This window comes from Triturus cristatus, chromosome 5_2 (assembly GCF_964204655.1).
Source record: "Triturus cristatus chromosome 5_2, aTriCri1.1, whole genome shotgun sequence".
Taxonomy (NCBI): Eukaryota; Metazoa; Chordata; class Amphibia; order Caudata; family Salamandridae; genus Triturus; species Triturus cristatus.
Window position 1 is genome coordinate 1,094,794,977 of NC_140588.1, and position 14,853 is coordinate 1,094,809,829.

Sequence of the window (14,853 nt, forward strand, 5' to 3'; positions counted from 1 at the left end):
GATCTCTGCAGGAAGTGCATTAACCGCCAGAGTTATCTTGCTAGTACTATTATGCCAGGGTTGCTGGGTAGCCACAGATCTCTGCAGCAGGTTCATTAACGGCAAGAGTTATCTTGTGTTTATTATTATCCCCCACAAGTTTTTGGGCACACAGATCTCTGCAGCAAGTGCATTTACCCCCAGAGTTATCCTGCTAGTACTATTATGCCCTAAAGGTTGCTGAGTAACCACAGATCTCTGCAGCAAGTGCATTAGCCGCCAGAGTCATCTTGTCTTTATTATTATCCCCTACAAGTTGCTAGGCACACAGATTTCTGCAGCAAGTGCATTAACCGCAGGAGTTACCTTGTCTTTATTATTATCTCCTACAAGTTGCTAGGCACACAGATCTCTGCAGCAAGTGCATTTACCCCCAGAGTTATCTTGCTAGTACTATTATGCCCAAAAGTTGTTGGGCACACACATCTCTGCAGCAAGTGCATTAACCGCCAGAGTCATCTTGTCTTTACTATTATCCACTACAAGTTACTAGGCACACAGATCTCTGCAGCAAGTGCATTAACCAACAGAGTTATCTTGCTAGTACTATTATGCCCTAAAGGTTGCTGGGTATCCACAGATCTCTGCAGAAAGTGCATTAACCGCCAGAGTTATCTTGTCTTCATCATTATCCTCTACAAGTTGCTGGGTACACACAGATCTCTGCAGCAAGTGCATTAACCGACAAAGTTATCTTGCCTTTATTATTATCCCCTACAAGTTGTTGGGCACACAGATCTCTGCAGCAAGTGCATTAACCGCCAGAGTCATCTTGTCTTTATTATTATCCCCTGCAAGTTGTTGGGTACACACAGATCTCTGCAGCAAGTGCCTTAACCACCAGAGTTATCTTGCCAGAATTATTATCCCCTACAAGTTGCTGGGTACACACAGATCCCTGCAGCAGGTGCATTAACTACCAGAGTTATCTTGTCTTTATTATTATCCCCTACAAGTTGCTGGGTACACGCATATCCCTGCAGCAGCTACATTAAGCGCCATAGTTATCTTGTTTTTATTATTATCCCCTACAAGTTGCTATGCACACAAATCTCTGCAGCAAGTGCATTTACCCCTAGAGTTATCTTGCTAGTACCATTATGCTCTAAAGGTTGCTGGGTATCCACAGATCTCTGCAGCAAATGCATTAACCGCCAGAGTTATCTTCTTTTTATTATTATCCCCTACAAGTTGCTAGGCACACAGATCTCTGCAGCAAGTGCATTTAACCCCAGAGTTATCTTGCTAGTACTATTATGCCCTAAAGGTTGCTGAGTAACCACAGATCTCTGCAGCAAGTGCATTAACCGCCGGAATTATCTTGCCTTTATTCTTATCCCCTACAAGTTGTTGGGCATACAGATCTCTGCAGCAAGTGCATTAACCGCCATAATTCCGCCTGAGTTATCTTGCCTTTATTCTTATCCCTTACAAGATGTTGGGCACACTGATCTCTGCAGCAAGGGCATTAACCACCAGAGTTATCTTGCTAGTGCTATTATGCCCTAAAGGTTGCTGGGTATCCACAGATTTCTGCAGCAAGTGCATTAACCGCCAGATTTATCTTGCCTTTATTATTATCCCCTAAACGTTGCTAGGCACACAGATCTTTGCAGCTAGTACATTTACCCCCAGAGTTATCTTGCTAGTACTATTATGCCCTAAAGGTTGCTGAGTAACCACAGATCTCTGCAGCAAGTGCATTAACCGCCGGAATTATCTTGCCTTTATTCTTATCCCTTACAAGTTGTTGGGCATACAGATCTCTGCAGCAAGTGCATTAACCGCCAGAATTATCTTGCTAATTCTATTATGCCCTAAAGGTTGCTGGGTATCCACAAACCTCTGCAGAAAGTGCATTCACCGCCGGAGTTACCTTGCCTTTATTCTTATCCCTTACAAGTTGTTGGGCACACAGATCTCTGCAGCAAGGGCATTAATCGCCAGAGTTATCTTGCTAGTACTATTATGCCCTAAAGGTTGCTGGGTATCCACAGATCTCTGCAGCAAGTGCATTAACCGCCAGATTTATCTTGCCTTTATTATTGTCCGCTAAACGTTGCTAGGCACACAGATCTCTGCAGCAAGTGCATTTACCCCCAGAGTTATCTTGCTAGTACTATTATGCCCTAAAGGTTGCTGAGTAACCACAGATCTCTGCAGCAAGTGCATTAACCGCCGGAGTTATCTTGCCTTTATTCCTATCTCTTACAAGTTGTTGGGCACACAGATCTCTGGAGCAAGTGCCAGAGTCATCTTGTCTTTATTATTATCCCCTGAAAGTTGTTGGGTACACACAGATCTCTGCAGCAAGTGCATTAACCGCCAGAGTTATCTTGCCAGTATTATTATCCCCTACAAGTTGCTGGGTACACACAGATCTCTTCAGCAAGTGCATTAACCGCCAGAGTTATTTTGTCTTTATTATTATCCCCTACAAGTTACTGGGTACAAACAGATCCCTGCAGCAGGTGCATTAACCGCCAGAGTCATCTTGTCTTTACTATTATCCACTACAAGTTACTAGGCACACAGATCTCTGCAGCAAGTGCATTAACCAACAGAGTTATCTTGCTAGTACTATTATGCCCTAAAGGTTGCTGGGTATCCACAGATCTCTGTAGCAGGTGCATTAACCGCCAGTGTCATCTTGTCTTTATTAATATTCCCCACAAGGTGCTGGGTACACACAGATCCCTGCAGCAGCTACATTAAGCGCCATAGTTATCTTGTTTTTATTATTATCCCCTACAAGTTGCTGGGTACCCACAGATCCCTGACGCAAGTGCATTAACCGCCAGAGTTATCTTGGTTTTATTATTATCCCCTACAAGTTGCTATGCACACAGACCTCTGCAACAAGTGCATTTGCCCCTAGAGTTATCTTGCTAGTACCATTATGCTCTAAATGTTGCTGGGTATCCACAGATCTCTGCAGCAAGTGCATTTACCCCCAGAGTTATCTTGCTAGTACTATTATGCCCCAAAGGTTGCTGGGTAGCCACTGATCTCTGCAGCAAGTGCATTAACCGCAAAAGTTATCTTGTCTTTATTATTATCCCCTGCAAGTTGCTGGGTACACACAGATCCCTGCAGCAAGTGCATTAACCGCCAGAGTTATCTTGTCTTTATTATTATTCCCTTCAAGTTGTTGGGTACACAAAGATCCCTGCAGCAGGTGCATTAACCACCAGAGTTATCTTGTCTTTATTATTATCCCCTGCAAGTTGCTGGGTACACACATATCCCTGCAGCAGGTGCATTAACCACCAGAATTATCTTGTCTTTATTATTATCCCCTACAATTTGCAGGGTACACACATATTCCTGCAGCAGGTGCATTAACCGCCAGAGTTATCTTGTTTTTATTATTATCCCCTACAAGTTGCTGGGTATCCACAGATCTCTGCAGAAAGTGCATTAAAAGCCAGAGTTATCTTGTCTTTATTATTATCCCCTAAACGTTGCTAGGCACACAGATCTCTGCAGCAAGTCCATTTACCCCAGAGTTATCTTGCTAGTACTATTATGCCCTAAAGGTTGCTGGGTATCCACAAATCTCTGCAGAAAGTGCCTTAACTGCCGGAGTTATCTTGCCTTTATTCTAATCCCTTACAAGTTGTTGGGCACACAGATCTCTGCAGCAAGTGCATTTACCCCCAGAGTTATCTTGCCAGTACTATTATGCCCTAAAGGTTACTGAGTAACCACAGATCTCTGCAGCAAGTGCATTAACTGCCGGAGTTATCTTGCCTTTATTCTAATCCCTTACAAGTTGTTGGGCACACAGATCTCTGCAGCAAGTGCATTAACCGCCAGAGTTATCTTGCTAGTACTAATATGCCCTAAAGGTTGCTGGGTATCCACAGATCTCTGCAGCAAGTGCATTAACCGCCAGATTTATCTTGCCTTTATTATTATCCCCTAAAAGTTGATAGGCACACAGATCTCTGCAGCAAGTGCATTTACCCCCAGAGTTATCTTGCTAGTACTATTATGCCCTAAAGGTTCCTGAGTAACCACAGATCTTTGCAGCAAGTGCATTAACCGCCGGAGTTATCTTGCCTTTATTCCTATTCCTTACAAGTTGTTGCGCACACAGATCTCTGCAGCAAGTGCATTAACCGCCAGAGATATCTTGCTAGTACTATTATGCCCTAAAGTTTGCTGGGTATCCACAGATCTCTGCAGAAAGTGCATTAACCGCCAGAGTTATCTTGCCTGTATTATTATCTCCTACAGGTAGGTTGCTAGGCACACAGATCCCTGCAGCAAGTGCATTTACCCCCAGAGTTATCTTGCCAGAATTATTATCCCCTACAAGTTGCTGGGTACACACAGATCACTGCAGCAGGTGCACTAATCGCTAGAGTCATCTTGTCTTTATTATTACCCCCTACAAGTTGCTAGGCACACAGTTCTCTACAGCAAGTGCATTAACCACCAGAGTTTTCTTGCTAGTACTATTATGCCCTAAAGGTTGCTGGGTATCCACAGAGCTCTACAGCAAGTGCATTAACCGCCAGAGTTATCTTGCCAGAATTATTATCCCCTACAAGTTGCTGGGTACACACAGATTACTGCAGCAGGTGCATTAACCGCCAGTGTCATCTTGTCTTTTTTAATATTCTCTACAAGTTGCTGGGTACACACAGATCCCCAAAGCAAGTGCATTAACCGCCAATGTTATCTTGTTTTTATTATTATCCCCTACAAGTTGCTAGGCACACAGATCTCTGCAGCAAGTGTATTTACCCCCAGAGTTATCTTGCCAGAATTATTATCCCCTACAAGTTGCTGGGTACACACAGATCTCTGCAGCAGGTGCACTAATCGCCAGAGTCATCTTGTCTTTATTATTATCCCCTAAAAGTTGCTAGGCACACAGACCTCTGCAGCACGTGCATTTATCCCCAGAGTTATCTTGCTAGTACTATTATGCCCTAAAGGTTGCTGGATATCCACAGATCTCTGCAGCAAGTGCATAAGCCGCCAGAGTTATCTTGCCTTAATTATTATCCCCTACAAGTTTTTGGGCATACATATCTCTGCAGCAAGTGCATTAACCGCCTAAGTTACCTTCTTTTAATTATTATCCCCTAAAAGTTGCTAGGCACACAGATCTCTGCAGCAAGTGCATTTACACCCAGAGTTATCTTGCTAGTACTATTATGCCCTAAAAGCTGATGGGTATCCACAGATCTCTGCAGCAAGTGCATTAACCGCCAGAGTTATCTTGCCTTTATTATTATCCCCTACAAGTTGTTTGGCCCACAGATCTCTGCAACAAGTGTATTAACCGCCAGAGTTATCTTGATAGTACTATTATGCCCTAAATGTCGCTCGGAACACACAGATCCCTGCAGCAAGTGCATTAACCGTGCATTAAGTGCCGGAGTTATCTTGCCTTTATTATTATCCCCTACAACATGCTGGGTACACACAGATCTCTGCAGCAAGTGCATTAACCGCAAGTGTTATATTTTCTTTATTATTATCCCCTACAAGTTGCTGGGTACTCACAGATCACGGCAGCAAGTGCATTAACCACCAGAGTTATCTTGCCTTTATTATTATCCCCTACAAGTTGCTGGGTACACACAGATCCCTGCAGCAGGTACATTAACCGCCAGAGTTACCTTGTCTTTATTATTATCCCCTACAAGTTGCTGGGTACACACAGATCTCTGCAGTAAGTGCATTAACCGCCAGAGTTATCTTGCCAGAAGTATTATCCCCTACAAGTTGCTAGGCACATACATCTGTGCAGCAAGTGCATTTACCTCCAGAGTTATCTTGCTAGTACTATTATGCCCTAAAGTTTGCTGGGTATCCACAGATCTCTGCAGCAAGTGCATTAACCGCCAGAGTTTTCTTGCTAGTACTAATACTCTTTAAAGGTTGCTGGCTATCCACAGATCTCTGCAACAAGTGCGTTAACCGCCTTAGTTATCTTGCCTTTATTCTTATCCCTAACAAGTTGTTTGGCACACAGATCTCTGCAGGAAGTGCATTAACCGCCAGAGTTATCTTGCTAGTACTATTATGCCAGGGTTGCTGGGTAGCCACAGATCTCTGCAGCAGGTTCATTAACGGCAAGAGTTATCTTGTGTTTATTATTATCCCCCACAAGTTTTTGGGCACACAGATCTCTGCAGCAAGTGCATTTACCCCCAGAGTTATCCTGCTAGTACTATTATGCCCTAAAGGTTGCTGAGTAACCACAGATCTCTGCAGCAAGTGCATTAGCCGCCAGAGTCATCTTGTCTTTATTATTATCCCCTACAAGTTGCTAGGCACACAGATTTCTGCAGCAAGTGCATTAACCGCAGGAGTTACCTTGTCTTTATTATTATCTCCTACAAGTTGCTAGGCACACAGATCTCTGCAGCAAGTGCATTTACCCCCAGAGTTATCTTGCTAGTACTATTATGCCCAAAAGTTGTTGGGCACACACATCTCTGCAGCAAGTGCATTAACCGCCAGAGTCATCTTGTCTTTACTATTATCCACTACAAGTTACTAGGCACACAGATCTCTGCAGCAAGTGCATTAACCAACAGAGTTATCTTGCTAGTACTATTATGCCCTAAAGGTTGCTGGGTATCCACAGATCTCTGCAGAAAGTGCATTAACCGCCAGAGTTATCTTGTCTTCATCATTATCCTCTACAAGTTGCTGGGTACACACAGATCTCTGCAGCAAGTGCATTAACCGACAAAGTTATCTTGCCTTTATTATTATCCCCTACAAGTTGTTGGGCACACAGATCTCTGCAGCAAGTGCATTAACCGCCAGAGTCATCTTGTCTTTATTATTATCCCCTGCAAGTTGTTGGGTACACACAGATCTCTGCAGCAAGTGCCTTAACCACCAGAGTTATCTTGCCAGAATTATTATCCCCTACAAGTTGCTGGGTACACACAGATCCCTGCAGCAGGTGCATTAACTACCAGAGTTATCTTGTCTTTATTATTATCCCCTACAAGTTGCTGGGTACACGCATATCCCTGCAGCAGCTACATTAAGCGCCATAGTTATCTTGTTTTTATTATTATCCCCTACAAGTTGCTATGCACACAAATCTCTGCAGCAAGTGCATTTACCCCTAGAGTTATCTTGCTAGTACCATTATGCTCTAAAGGTTGCTGGGTATCCACAGATCTCTGCAGCAAATGCATTAACCGCCAGAGTTATCTTCTTTTTATTATTATCCCCTACAAGTTGCTAGGCACACAGATCTCTGCAGCAAGTGCATTTAACCCCAGAGTTATCTTGCTAGTACTATTATGCCCTAAAGGTTGCTGAGTAACCACAGATCTCTGCAGCAAGTGCATTAACCGCCGGAATTATCTTGCCTTTATTCTTATCCCCTACAAGTTGTTGGGCATACAGATCTCTGCAGCAAGTGCATTAACCGCCATAATTCCGCCTGAGTTATCTTGCCTTTATTCTTATCCCTTACAAGATGTTGGGCACACTGATCTCTGCAGCAAGGGCATTAACCACCAGAGTTATCTTGCTAGTGCTATTATGCCCTAAAGGTTGCTGGGTATCCACAGATTTCTGCAGCAAGTGCATTAACCGCCAGATTTATCTTGCCTTTATTATTATCCCCTAAACGTTGCTAGGCACACAGATCTTTGCAGCTAGTACATTTACCCCCAGAGTTATCTTGCTAGTACTATTATGCCCTAAAGGTTGCTGAGTAACCACAGATCTCTGCAGCAAGTGCATTAACCGCCGGAATTATCTTGCCTTTATTCTTATCCCTTACAAGTTGTTGGGCATACAGATCTCTGCAGCAAGTGCATTAACCGCCAGAATTATCTTGCTAATTCTATTATGCCCTAAAGGTTGCTGGGTATCCACAAACCTCTGCAGAAAGTGCATTCACCGCCGGAGTTACCTTGCCTTTATTCTTATCCCTTACAAGTTGTTGGGCACACAGATCTCTGCAGCAAGGGCATTAATCGCCAGAGTTATCTTGCTAGTACTATTATGCCCTAAAGGTTGCTGGGTATCCACAGATCTCTGCAGCAAGTGCATTAACCGCCAGATTTATCTTGCCTTTATTATTGTCCGCTAAACGTTGCTAGGCACACAGATCTCTGCAGCAAGTGCATTTACCCCCAGAGTTATCTTGCTAGTACTATTATGCCCTAAAGGTTGCTGAGTAACCACAGATCTCTGCAGCAAGTGCATTAACCGCCGGAGTTATCTTGCCTTTATTCCTATCTCTTACAAGTTGTTGGGCACACAGATCTCTGGAGCAAGTGCCAGAGTCATCTTGTCTTTATTATTATCCCCTGAAAGTTGTTGGGTACACACAGATCTCTGCAGCAAGTGCATTAACCGCCAGAGTTATCTTGCCAGTATTATTATCCCCTACAAGTTGCTGGGTACACACAGATCTCTTCAGCAAGTGCATTAACCGCCAGAGTTATTTTGTCTTTATTATTATCCCCTACAAGTTACTGGGTACAAACAGATCCCTGCAGCAGGTGCATTAACCGCCAGAGTCATCTTGTCTTTACTATTATCCACTACAAGTTACTAGGCACACAGATCTCTGCAGCAAGTGCATTAACCAACAGAGTTATCTTGCTAGTACTATTATGCCCTAAAGGTTGCTGGGTATCCACAGATCTCTGTAGCAGGTGCATTAACCGCCAGTGTCATCTTGTCTTTATTAATATTCCCCACAAGGTGCTGGGTACACACAGATCCCTGCAGCAGCTACATTAAGCGCCATAGTTATCTTGTTTTTATTATTATCCCCTACAAGTTGCTGGGTACCCACAGATCCCTGACGCAAGTGCATTAACCGCCAGAGTTATCTTGGTTTTATTATTATCCCCTACAAGTTGCTATGCACACAGACCTCTGCAACAAGTGCATTTGCCCCTAGAGTTATCTTGCTAGTACCATTATGCTCTAAATGTTGCTGGGTATCCACAGATCTCTGCAGCAAATGCATTAACCGCCAGAGTTATCTTGTCTTTATTATTATCCCCTACAAGTTGCTAGACACACAGATCTCTGCAGCAAGTGCATTTACCCCAGAGTTATCTTGCTAGTACTATTAACCCCTAAAGGTTGCTTGGTATCCACAGATCTCTGCAGCAAGTGCATTAACCACAAGAGTAATCTTGCCTTTATTATTATCCCCTAAAAGTTGCTAGGCACACATATCTCTGCAGCAAGTGCATTTAACCCCAGAGTTATCTTGCTAGTACTATTATGCCCTAAAGGTTGCTGAGTAACCACAGATCTCTGCAGCAAGTGCATTAACCGCCAAAATTATCTTGCTAATTCTATTATGCCCTAAAGGTTGCGGGGTATCCACAAACCTCTGCAGAAAGTGCATTCACCGCCGGAGTTATCTTGCCTTTATTCTAATCCCTTACAAGTTGTTGGGCACACAGATCTCTGTAGCAAGTGCATTTACCCCCAGAGTTATCTTGCTAGTCCTATTAGGCCCTAAAGGTTGCTGAGTAACCACAGATCTCTGCAGCAAGTGCATTCACTGCCAGAGTTACCTTGCCTTTATTCTTATCCCTTACAAGTTGTTGGGCACACAGATCTCTGCAGCAAGGGCATTAACCGCCAGAGTTATCTTGCTAGTACTATTTTGCCCTAAAGGTTGCTGGGTATCCCCATATCTCTGCAGCAAGTGCATTAACCGCCAGATTTATCTTGCCTTTATTATTATCCGCTAAACGTTGCTAGGCACACAGATCTCTGCAGCAAGTGCATTTACCCCCAGAGTTATCTTGCTAGTACTATTATGCCCTAAAGGTTGCTGAGTAACCACAGATCTCTGCAGCAAGTGCATTAACCGCCGGAGTTATCTTGCCTTTATTATTATCCGCTAAACGTTGCTAGGCACACAGATCTCTGCAGAAAGTGCATTAACCGCCAGAGTAATCTTGCCTTTATTATTATCCCCTACAGGTTGCTAGGCACATAGATCTCTGCAGCAAGTGCATTAACCGCCAGAGTTATCTTGCTAGTACTGTTATGCCCCAAAGGTTGCTGGGTAGCCACTGATCTCTGCAGCAAGTACATTAACCGCCAGAGTTATATTGTCTTTATTATTATCCCCTACAAGTTGCTGGGTACACACAGATCTCTGCAGCAAGTGCATTAACCGCCAGAGTTATCTTGTCTTTATTATTATCCCTTACAAGTTGCTGGGTACACACATATCCCTGCAGCATGTGCATTAACCACCAGAGTTATCTTGTCTTTATTATTATCCCCTACAAGTTGCTGGGTACACACAGATCTCTGTAGCAAGTGCTTTAACCGCCAGAGTTATCTTGCCAGAATTATTATCCCCTACAAGTTGCTGGGTACACACAGATCACTACAGCAGGTGCACAAACCTTCAGAGTCATCTTGTGTTTATTATTAGCCCCTACAAGTTGCTGCGTACACACATATCCCTGCAGCAGGTGCATTAACCGCCAGAGTTATCTTGCTAGTACTATTATGCCCTAAAGGTTGCCGGGTATCCACAGATCTCAACAGCAAGTGCATTAACCGCCAGAGTTATCTTGTCTTTATTATTATCCCCTACAATTTGCTAGGCACACAGATCTCTGCAGCAAGTGCATTAACCGCCAGAGTTATCTTGCCAGAGTTATTATCCCCTACAAGTTGCTGGGTACACACAGATCCGTTCAGCAAGTGCATTAACCGCCAGAGTTATCTTGTCTTTATTATTATCCCTTACAAGTTGCTGGGTCCACACAGATCTCTGCAGCAAGTGCATTAACTGCCATAGTTATCTTGTCTTTATTATTATCCCCTACAAGTTGCTGGGTACACTCAGATCCCTGCACCAGGTACATTAACCCCCAGAGTTATGTTGTCTTTATTATTATCCCCTACAAGTTGCTGGGTACACACATATCCCTGCAGCATGTGCATTAACCACCAGAGTTATCTTGTCTTTATTATTATCCCCTACAAGTTGCTGGGTACACACAGATCTCTGTAGCAAGTGCTTTAACCGCCAGAGTTATCTTGCCAGAATTATTATCCCCTACAAGTTGCTGGGTACACACAGATCACTACAGCAGGTGCACTAACCGCCAGAGTCATCTTGTGTTTATTATTAGCCCCTACAAGTTGCTGCGTACACACAGATCACTGCAGCAAGTGCATTAACCACCAAGGTTATCTTTCCTTTATTATTATCTCCTACAAGTTGCTGGGTACACACATATCCCTGCAGCAGGTGCATTAACCGCCAGAGTTATCTTGCTAGTACTATTATGCCCTAAAGGTTGCCGGGTATCCACAGATCTCAACAGCAAGTGCATTAACCGCCAGAGTTATCTTGCCTTTATTATTATCCCCTACAATTTGCTAGGTACACAGATGTCTGCAGCAAGTGCATTAACCGCCAGAGTTATCTTGTCTTTATTATTATCCCCTACAAGTTGCTGGGTACACACAGATCTCTGCAGCAAGTGCATTAACCGCCAGAGTTATCTTGTCTTTATTATTATCCCCTGCAAGTTGCTGGCTACACACAGATCCCTGCAGCAAGTGCATTAACCGCCAGAGTTATCTTGTTTTTATTATTATTCCCTACAAGTTGCTGGGTACACACATATCCCTGCAGCAGGCGCATTAACCACCAGAGTTATCTTGTCTTTATTATTATCCCCTACAAGTTGCTAGGCACACAGATCTCTGCAGCAAGTGCATTAACCGCCAAAGTTATCTTGCTAGTACTATTATGCCCTAAACGTTGCTGGGTACACACATCTCGGCAGCCAGTGCATTAACCGCCAGAGTCATCTTGTCTTTACTATTATCCCCTACGAGTTGATGGGTACACACAGATCCCTGCAGCAAGTGGATTAACCGCCAGAGTCATCTTGTCTTTATTATTATCCCCTACAAGTTGCTTGGTACACACAGATCTCTGCAGCAAGTGCATTAACCGCCAGAGTTATGTTGTCTTTATTATTATCCCCTACAAGTTGCTGGGTACACACAGATCTCTGCAGCAAGTGCATTAACCGCCAGAGTTATGTTGTCTTTATTATTATCCCCTACAAGATGCTGGGTATCCACAGATCCCTGCAGCAAGTGCATTAACCGCCATAGTTATCTTGTCTTTATTATTATCCCCTACAAGTTGCTGGGTACACACAGATCCCTGCACGGTACATTAACCCCCATAGTTATGTTGTCTTTATTATTATCCCCTACAAGTTGCTAGGTACACACATATCCCTGCAGCATGTGCATTAACCACCAGAGTTATCTTGTCTTTATTATTATCCCCTACAAGTTGCTGGGTACACACAGATCTCTGTAGCAAGTGCATTAACCCCCAGAGTTATCTTGCCAGAATTATTATCCCTTACAAGTTGCTGGGTACACACAGATCTCTGTAGCAAGTGCATTAACCCCCAGAGTTATCTTGCCAGAATTATTATCCCTTACAAGTTGCTGGGTACACACAGATCACTTCAGCAAGTGGATTAACGACCAAAGTGATCTTTCCTTTATTATTATCCCCTACAAGTTGCTGGGTACACACATATCCCTGCAGCAGGTGCATTAAGCGCCAGAGTTATCTTGCTAGTACTATTATGCCCTAAAGGTTGCTGGGTATCCACAGATCTCAACAGCAAGTGCATTAACCGCCAGAGTTATCTTGCCTTTATTATTATCCCCTACAAGTTGCTAGGCACACAGATCTCTGCAGCAAGTGCATTTACCCCCAGAGTTATCTTGCTAGTACTATTATGCCCTAAAGGTTGCTGGGTATCCACAGATCTCTGCAGCAGGTGCACTAACCGCCAGAGTCATCTTGTGTTTATTATTAGCCCCTACAAGTTGCTGGGTACACACAGATCACTTCAGCAAGTGGATTAACCACCAAAGTTATCTTTCCTTTATTATTATCCCCTGCAAGTTGCTGGGTACACACAGATCTCTGCAGCAAGTGCATTAACCGCCAGAGTTATCTTGTCTTTATTATTATCCCCTACAAGTTGCTAGGCACACAGATCTCTGCAGCAAGTGCATTTACCCCCAGAGTTATCTTGCTAGTACTATTATGCCCTAAAGGTTGCTGGGTATCCACAGATCTCTGCAGCAAGTGCATTAACCGCAAGAGTAATCTTGCCTTTATTATTATCCCCTAAAAGTTGCTAGTTACACAGATCTCTGGAGCAAGTGCATTTACCCCCAAAGTTATCTTGCTAGTACTATTATGCCCTTAAGGTTGCTGGGTATCCACAGATCTCTGCAGCAAGTGCATTAACCGTAAGTGTCATATTTCTTTATTATTATCCCCTACAAGTTGGTGGGTACACACAGATCCCTGGAGCAGGTGCATTAACCACCGGAGTTACCTTGTCTTTATTATTATCCCTACAAGTTGCTAGGTACATACAGATCTCTGCAGTAAGTGCATTAACCGCCAGAGTTATGTTGCCAGAATTATTATCCCCTACAAGTTGCTAGGCACACAGATCTGTGCAGCAAGTGCATTTACCCCCAGAGTTATCTTGCTAGTACTATTATGCCCTAAAGTTTGCTGGGTATCCACAGATCTCTGCAGCAAGTGCATTAACCGCCAGAGTTATCTTGCTAGTTCTATTATGCCCTAAAGGTTGCTGGGTATCCACAGATCTCTGCAGCATGTGTATTAACCGCCAGAGTGATCTTGTCTTTATTATGATTCTCTGCAAGTTGCTGGGTACACACAGATCACTGCAGCAGGTGCATTAACCGCCAGAGATATCTTGCTAGTACTATTATGCCCTAAAGGTTGCTGGGTATCCACAGATCTCAACAGCAAGTGTATTAACCGCCAGAGTTATCTTACCTTTATTATTATCCCCTACAAGTTGCTAGGCACACAGATCTCTGCAGCAAGTGCATTTAACACAAGAGTTATCTTGCTAGTACTATTATGCCCTAAAGGTTGCTGGGTATCCACAGATCTCTGCAGCAAGTGCATTAACCGCAAGAGTAATCTTGCCTTTATTGTTATCCCCTAAAAGTTGCTAGTTACACAGATCTCTGGAGCAAGTGCATTTACCCCCAGAGTTATCTTGCTAGTACTATTATGGGGGCCGCAATCGCAGCTTGGTGCATTGAGCTGTTTCACCTGCAGTCATTGGGATAAAGGCACTGCAGGGCACGTGGTGGTTTTCGTAGGGGCGTTGTATCATACATCTATGTCCACCACCATGGCTATAAGATTGAGGGGCGTGATTATATGGTTGAAAGGGCGTGGTTATGTGGTTGAAGGGGCGTGGTTATATGGTTGAAGGGGCGTGGTCCTATCATTGAAGGGGCGTGGTTCTATCCGGTGTTCTATCGTTTAAGGGGCGTGGTTAGGTGGTTGAGGGGTGTGGTTCGTTTGTTGAAGGGGCGTAGTTCGTTTGTTGAAGGGGCGTGGTTCTACGTTGATGGGGTGTGGTTATGTAAATATATCCCTGCAGTGTCATTACCGCCTCCAACTGTCAAATCCTCGAGAGCTAACACCCCTCCCCCCCTGTTAAAGAAGGTGAGGGGGGGCGCTCTGGTGGGCAGGACGGAGACAAGATGGGGGTGGGGGCGCCTTCAATGCAGCCCAGTGAGTGTTGTTTTCTCCCCCCCTCACCCACCAGAGACTCAGTGTTTCTGGGATCATGAATGGGGTGTGGGGGGTTAATCATTTGTTGCTGCGTCGTAGACCCCTCCCCCGTCCTGTCTGACCCTCTCTCGCCCCCTTCAGGGTTACTTCTCCTCCTCCCCCGCCCCCTCTGTTTCTTTATAAGAGTCACATGC

The 14,853-nt window shown here is 44.1% G+C and overlaps 1 protein-coding gene across 2 annotated transcripts in view; it reads left to right on the forward strand.

Annotated features, from left to right (window-relative positions):
* The window catches only part of LOC146829747 (H-2 class I histocompatibility antigen, Q10 alpha chain-like), a 260,886-nt gene that overhangs the window by 31,316 nt on the left and 214,717 nt on the right, over window positions 1-14,853 (forward strand). The window lies entirely within an intron of this gene.